Source organism: Sciurus vulgaris, assembly GCF_902686455.1.
Source record: "Sciurus vulgaris genome assembly, chromosome: 8".
Classification (NCBI taxonomy): domain Eukaryota; kingdom Metazoa; phylum Chordata; class Mammalia; order Rodentia; family Sciuridae; genus Sciurus; species Sciurus vulgaris.
Window position 1 is genome coordinate 35,320,564 of NC_136468.1, and position 7,185 is coordinate 35,327,748.

The window sequence follows — 7,185 nt, forward strand, 5'->3', positions numbered from 1 at the left end:
AATTGGGATAGGATATAAAGTATGAAGGCATATTCCTTGCCCTTGAGGAAGTGGCTACACCAATGTATGAGAAAGATATGAAATATTAAAGGGAATTTCCCAGAAATTAATACTGGGCATTCAAAGCAGATCAGGGACTCAGGAGGTTGTATACAGTATAATAAGGAAGAAATTCCCAGGGATATCACCACTGCTGCTGTAGCCAGTCAGAGTGGTCCTCTGTGTGAGTAAAGAGAAGGATAAGGGAATTAAAGGAACCCACCTTTTTAGGAGGTCTGTGGTGTGTTTGGGTATGGAAAGATCAGAGATCAAATACACTGCAGACTAATCTGAAAGGTTAGTCCTTCACACTATCCTTATGCTGGAAAGTGACCATGTATTTCCTGACTGCTTGCAGATAAAGAAAGGAGCCATTTTATAGCCATGCCATAGGGGCCAGCAGTTGTGGGGGATGCTTCCTGGCAAACACAAGCTGCGCCCAAAGTGTGGGCTTGGCAAACCCAAACCACATGACAAGGAGCGTCCTTAAGTGACCAGGAGAGGGTCGGATGCAGAGAGGTTTCTTCCCATGACAGGAAAGAATGCTTCTATCACTGGGGTTTACATGGTTCTTAACTCCCATTCTCATAGGAAAAAGGCCATGTCCTGTCAATCTCCTGAAAAGATCACTAACTCGCCCACGTTGAATCTTAAGGATACTCCTGCACCAAATCTTTGGTCCAGTCATATAGGTTTCTCTAATATCCTGGTGTCGGTCAAGTATTTGGATGTTTTCTGAGGAAAGGCAGTTACCCCAAGAAAATAGGTAAGCAGACAGAAAAGTCACAGAAACCCACCCTCTTTTGTGAATACACTGTTGTTGATATCTACTTATTTCTTTATTCGTGGACCATATAAAATAGTAGCTATAGACAATTAATATGGCAAGGTGCTATGGTTTAGATGTGGTGTCCCCCCAAAGCTCACATGTGACACAACACAAGAAGGTTTGGAAGAGAAATGATTGGGGTTATATCCTTAATCTAAGCAGTGAATTAATCCCTGATGGGATTAACTGAGTGGTAACTGGAGGCAGGTGGGGTGTGGCTAGAGGCAGTGGTTCACTGCGGGTGAGGCTATGGGGTATATATTTTGTATTGGGAGAGTGGAGTCTCTCTCTGCTTCCTGATGGCCATGTGAGCTGCTTCCCTGCACCACACTCTTCCACAGTGTTGTTCCTGCCTCACCTAGAGACCTAAGGAATGGAGCCTGCTGTTTATGGATTGAGGCCTCTGAAACTGTGAGCCCTTAAATAAACTTTTCCTTCTAAAATAGTTCTGGTCAGATCTTTTAGTCACAGTAGGAAAAAAACTGATAAAAACATAAGGGATGTGTAAACTGTGGATAACTATTGGTGTAGGAGAAGAGGGATAGAATATGCACAGTGTGAATTTAATACTGAAATATTGAAGCACTTACGCTTCGAAGCTAAAAGGGAATTGGGAAAAAGACTGGTAGGGTGGTTGATGTATCTCTTTTTAAGTTTCTTCTCTATACCTCAGGGTCAAAATGGAGAAAATCATACATGATCTGTTGAAACACTGCTATGGTTTGTGAGAATCTTGCTTCTAACCATCAGGTTAAAAATAAAGGTTTGAAATAAGTAAATAAAAATGGTGGTAGCATTGTTGCTGGTGGTGGCACCAGTAATGAATAATGTCTATAATCATCCATGATTTCAAATAAGAGTAAAGTATTCAAGCCTGTCTTTGGGTATTTATGTGAAGAAGTATAGAATAGAGTTGACACTATAGAAACCTTGCTTGCTTTCACCAAACTGTGATGCTTCTACAATTTTTGAGTTTCTTTTTCATTACTGAATGAAAAACAATTAATTTTTAAGAAGCTAAGGTTAGAAACTGTAGGAAGGTAATTATGTTTCTGATTTATAAATAATATACCAGCAAAATTATGGATGTTCCTATAGTTCAGCTTGTTAACGTATCTACATAAAGTAAATTTGTAGTGTAATGCCTTATATAGTATGATACATACATAGTACATAGCATATAGTCTTTGTAGTGGTATAACATATTGTAGCAATGTATATAATTTCACTAGACAATTTTCAAGTGAATAGAAATCAAGGATTTATTTGAATTATTTGATTACCGAGTTAATATACATGTAGAATCTATTAAACTGAGTCATATTTTTTAGTTTGAACAAAGGAGAATTATTTTGTTTATTAGAATCTTTTTTAAAAATTTACTTAAGTATTTTGCAAACTGAGTCCCTTTGTGGTCACTGCATGTCATAATCAGGACAACTCCATGATACATGGTTTGCATGAAAGAATGCATTTTATTATGACAAATGTACAAAGTGAATGTTCAATAACAAGAGAAGATGTACTTGCCTTCTAATAGTCACATTAATTCGGTGAAGACAAAGAAACTTTGCGAATATCCAGTAATGTATTTCCTTCTTAACAAAAGAGGGACTCTATGACCATCACCTCCTAAGAAGACAACTTTTAAGTAGCGAGGTAATCAGACTACCAGGTAAACAAGCAGTCAGAGTTGCAGTCCTAACTGTTAAGAATATTTGCTTAGGAATGACAGTTGCCTACCTGTAACAATTCTGGGATCCATGAACATGAACAGTTAGTCTCAGGATCAGCTTCTCCTTCCAGGAGAAGGAAAGCCCTAAACCCCAGAAGTGCTGAGATTGGCTGCCAGTTCTCCCATCCAGTTGGGATCATTCTAAAACAGTCCTGCTCTTCAGATTATACCTAAAAACAAAAAGCATTTGAGATTTTTTTAAAGTATTTGAGATATTTTTTCTGACAAATACGTTTCTAATTAATTAGTATGATCTTTCTGAACTTCCTGTATGTTTTGATACAGAATCTGCTGAAAGGAACCAAGAACAATGGCAGTTGCGTTAACCTTGTTATAAATCTTCAGTTTTCTGTAAAAATGTGCCCGTTTCACCTAAAATGAACAACAACAAAAAAAATGTATTATAAAATTTTTTTCTAGATAATCAGAATGACTCAAATAGCATTGACTAAGGGGGTGGCCATTATTAAATATGTCTTTAGTGTGTCAAACTAAGATTAATTTTGATTTCAGGAAAAAAAAAAGCATTTTGATAACTGTTCTGATGATGCAGAAAAAGTGAAAAGCTAAAATGAGACACAGTTAAAAACTACATAAAAAAAGAGCACGTTGAAATAATTTCAACCTTTGTCTTACAGAAAGATACAAAAGAAAGGGTTCCACTTCAAAGAAAAATAGTTGCAAAAAAAGTCAGCATACTAACTTTCCTATCTGACACACACAGAGGTTGCAAGTCACAACCCTATCCTAACCTAAGAAACTGAACGAATTGAAAATCAACTCTTCCTACATACTTTAGAAAAGTGAGTCGTAGTGCAAGCCACTGTCAACAAAATTGGAGAGAGAAGACAGGCAGATAACTGAAGTAAAAAGCCAGGAGCAGAATGATGCAAGGAACCAGGACTGAAAACTTCCACTGGATCCAGCATTCAGTCAGTTACTGAACTGCAATTGATGAACTGCTGGAGGCTTAGTGTGAACAATTCTAGGAGTAAGACACTCCTCGGTATTGCTTCAAGGCATTGCTTCACATTTTGTGATTTACCTCCCCGAGCTCTACCAGGTTCTCACAGTGAGTATCAGTGAAGAATCTGCTACTGCTTTTAGCAAGAGGAGAGGGAAAATTACCGTTTTGATAAATGCAGAGCCTTCAGCGGTCTACTCTTAATAGGGCTCTCCCTCAAGAATAACAGAGAATTATCAAAGCCTCACCCATCTGGAAGAAGTTACAGACTCAGCTTCAGCCCATTCTAGCCATCCCATCCCACCTAAGGCAATGGGAAAGTTGAGAGACACTTCCCAATTTCACAATCCAGGGGAGCAGGCTCACTAAAAAGACAGGCCTAATCATAGACTATAGCATACTTTACTCAATACATTGTGTCGAGTTTCCAATAAAATCATTGCAAGACAAACTGAAGGTCAAAAACAAACAAACAAACAAACAACAACAAAAAATAAAGCATCAAAATCAGACTGAAATATGACCAGACTATTGGAATTATCAGACTCTAAATTTAAAACATCTATGGTTAAAATACTATGGAATCTAAAGGAACAAAGTAGACAGCATGCAAAAAATGATGGATAATGTAAGCAGAGACAAATGATCAACCTAATTTAAAAATGGGCCAAAGACCTTAACAACTACCCCATCAAAAAAGATATGAAGATCACAAGTACGCATATGAAAATAAGCTCCACATCATGTCATTAATGAGAAACTGCTATTAAGATGACTAAAATTCAAAACACTGACCAGACCAAATGTTGACAAATGTGAAGAGCAACAGGAACTCTCACTCACTGCTGGTGGAAGTACAAAGTGGGACAGCTGCACTGGAAGACAGCTTGCTGATTTATTATAAAGCTAAACATTCTCTTATCACATGACAGAGTAGTTGAGTGCCTTAGTGATTTTACCAAAATGGGTTGAAAACTCACTTCCACCAAAAAGCTTGTACAGAGATATTTATAAAAGTTCTATTCATAATTCTCAAATCTGGAAACAACCAAAATGTCCTTCAGTAAGTAAATAGATGAATAAATTATTGTTTATTCATTTCAGTCAATGAATATTTTTAGTTCTAGAACAAATGAGCTATCAAGTTGTACAAAGGCATGAAGGACATTTAAAAGTACATTACTCTATAATCCCAGTGACCAGGGAGGTGGAAGCAACCTTGGCAATTTAGTAAGACCCTGTCTCAAAACAAAAAATAAAAAGGGGTGAGGTGTAGCTCAGTAGTAGACAACCCTTGGGTTCTTAAAAATAATCATATTACTAAATAAAAGAAGCCAACCTGAAAAGGCTCGATAATTCCGAACCCCCCCACACACACGCAAACACACACGTGCGCACTATATGTGTAGGTGAATATATAATCTGTGACTCTAATTGTTATGCTTTGAATATGAGGTGTCCCCTGAAGACTCATGATTAGATTTTGAGAGCTGTGGCCTAATCAGCGAATTAATCCATTTTATGGATTAATAATTTGAAAGAATGAATGTACTGGGTGGTAACTGTAGGCAGGCAGGGTGTGGCTAGAGCAGGTTGGCCACTGGCATTGTGCCCTTGGCACATTTATTTAATGAGCTGGCTCCTTCTTCTTATATAAATGAAGTGTAAAAGAATGAAAACATGCTTTATAGTACCTTAGCATGTATATATTTTTCTATCCTTTACACATAAACTATATCTTTGTATTTAAATTGAGTTTCATGTAGATAGCATATATAGTTGATCCCCATTATCTGTGGCATTTGAAACTATGGATTCAACCTCTTAGGGACTGAAAATATTCCAAAAATTTAAAATGCTTCTTAATTGAAATGCTCAGACATTTTCTCCTATCATTATTTCCTTAACAATACAATATAACAACCACATGTCATTTACATTGCATCATAATTAGAATTAAAACATAACTACACTATAAGTAATCAAAATGAGGAAGAGCATAGGTTATATGCAAATGCTATGCCATTTCACATCAGAAATCTGAGTATCTACTGAGTTTGGGCTCTACAGTGGGTAGGAGTTTTGGAACCAATTCTTTAGGGACAATGAGGGAAAACTGCATGCAATTAAATGAAGCTTTCTTGTCCTAGTAAGATAATTTCTGAAAGTTATTTGTGCTATATAGATCATTTACATCATCTATGATTATTGATATTATTGAGATTAAATCTGTCTTTTGAAAATTATTTTTCATTTGTTTCATTGATATAGTTTGAATTTTAAATGTGCCTCAAAGGCTCATGTAATAAAGATTTGGTCACCAGCCTGTGGCATAACTGGGAGACAGTGGAACATTTAGGAAATGAGGCATAGTGGAAGAAAGTAGGTTGGGTGGGCACGGGAATATTGGTTTCCTAAACTTCCCGACTGTCATGAAGTAAGCAGCTCTGCATTTGTTCTCCCTTGCCATAGGCTCAAAGCAATGGGGCCATGTGACCATCTTTCCTCTTTTTGTTTATCTAAGGTATTTTCCCACAGAGATGGAAAGCTAAGACATCTATCATGTGTTCATCATTTTTTGACTTACTTTAAAATATGTCAAATATTGTTACAGTTCCCTTTTACACTCATTGTTTGCTTATAACTTAAGCAAAATTGTAGCAAAAATAGACTCTGTAGGTCTACCGAACACACCTTTAGATCCATCAATCTACTTCAAATAATGGCATACCACTTCATACAGAGTACAAGACACTTCCAAAAATAAACTTTCACTTGTCATCTGATTCAGTTTATGCTCCTCTAAATATTTCATAGTCTCATCAGTATATTTCATTGCATTTAAAATTGCAATGACTATTTATTACGGTTGATAATTTCAGAAAACTCTTTCTTATATGTACATCTACTTACTATTTTTGGAGGTGTTTGTTTCTTTGTGTAGATCCAGTTTGTTATTTAATCATGTAATTTTAATTCTACCTGAGGACTTTGTCAACAATTCTTATAATTCCTTCAGTTCTTATAACTCTGCTCTTGATGAATAATTCCAGATTTTGCATTTATGAAAGTCCTGTTTAAGCTTTTGTTTCTGAAAGTATTTGTGCCGAGTATAAAGTTCCCAGTTTTGTTGATTTGACAGGAAATTTATTATTATCCATGTATCTTTTCTCTAACTCCTTTAAAATCTTCTTTTCATTCTTGCTTTTAAACAATTTTATTGTAGTGTACCTTGCAATTTAGAAATTCACTTATGTTGGGAATTAATTTAAAAATTATGGACACGTGGGTTTCCAGTTTTCAAAGAATTTAAAAATTTTGAGTCAATATTTCAAATACTCTCTATTCCTTCTTCCCTTCATGTTCTCCAATGGCTTGTGCATTAGTCTGATAGATATTGCTCCACAGATCACTGACGCCCTGTTCTCTTGCTTCCTGCCTTCCTCTTTTTCTTCTTTTTTTCCTGAATTTCAATTCGTATAACTTTTATATCTGCACATCTCTGTTCAAATGCCTTATTTACACCCTAGACACTAACCTGCTATTATTCACACTTGGTTGCATCTTCCATGTCTGACCTTTTATCTGTCACCTCTGGATTTTGGTGGGGTGTTTTTC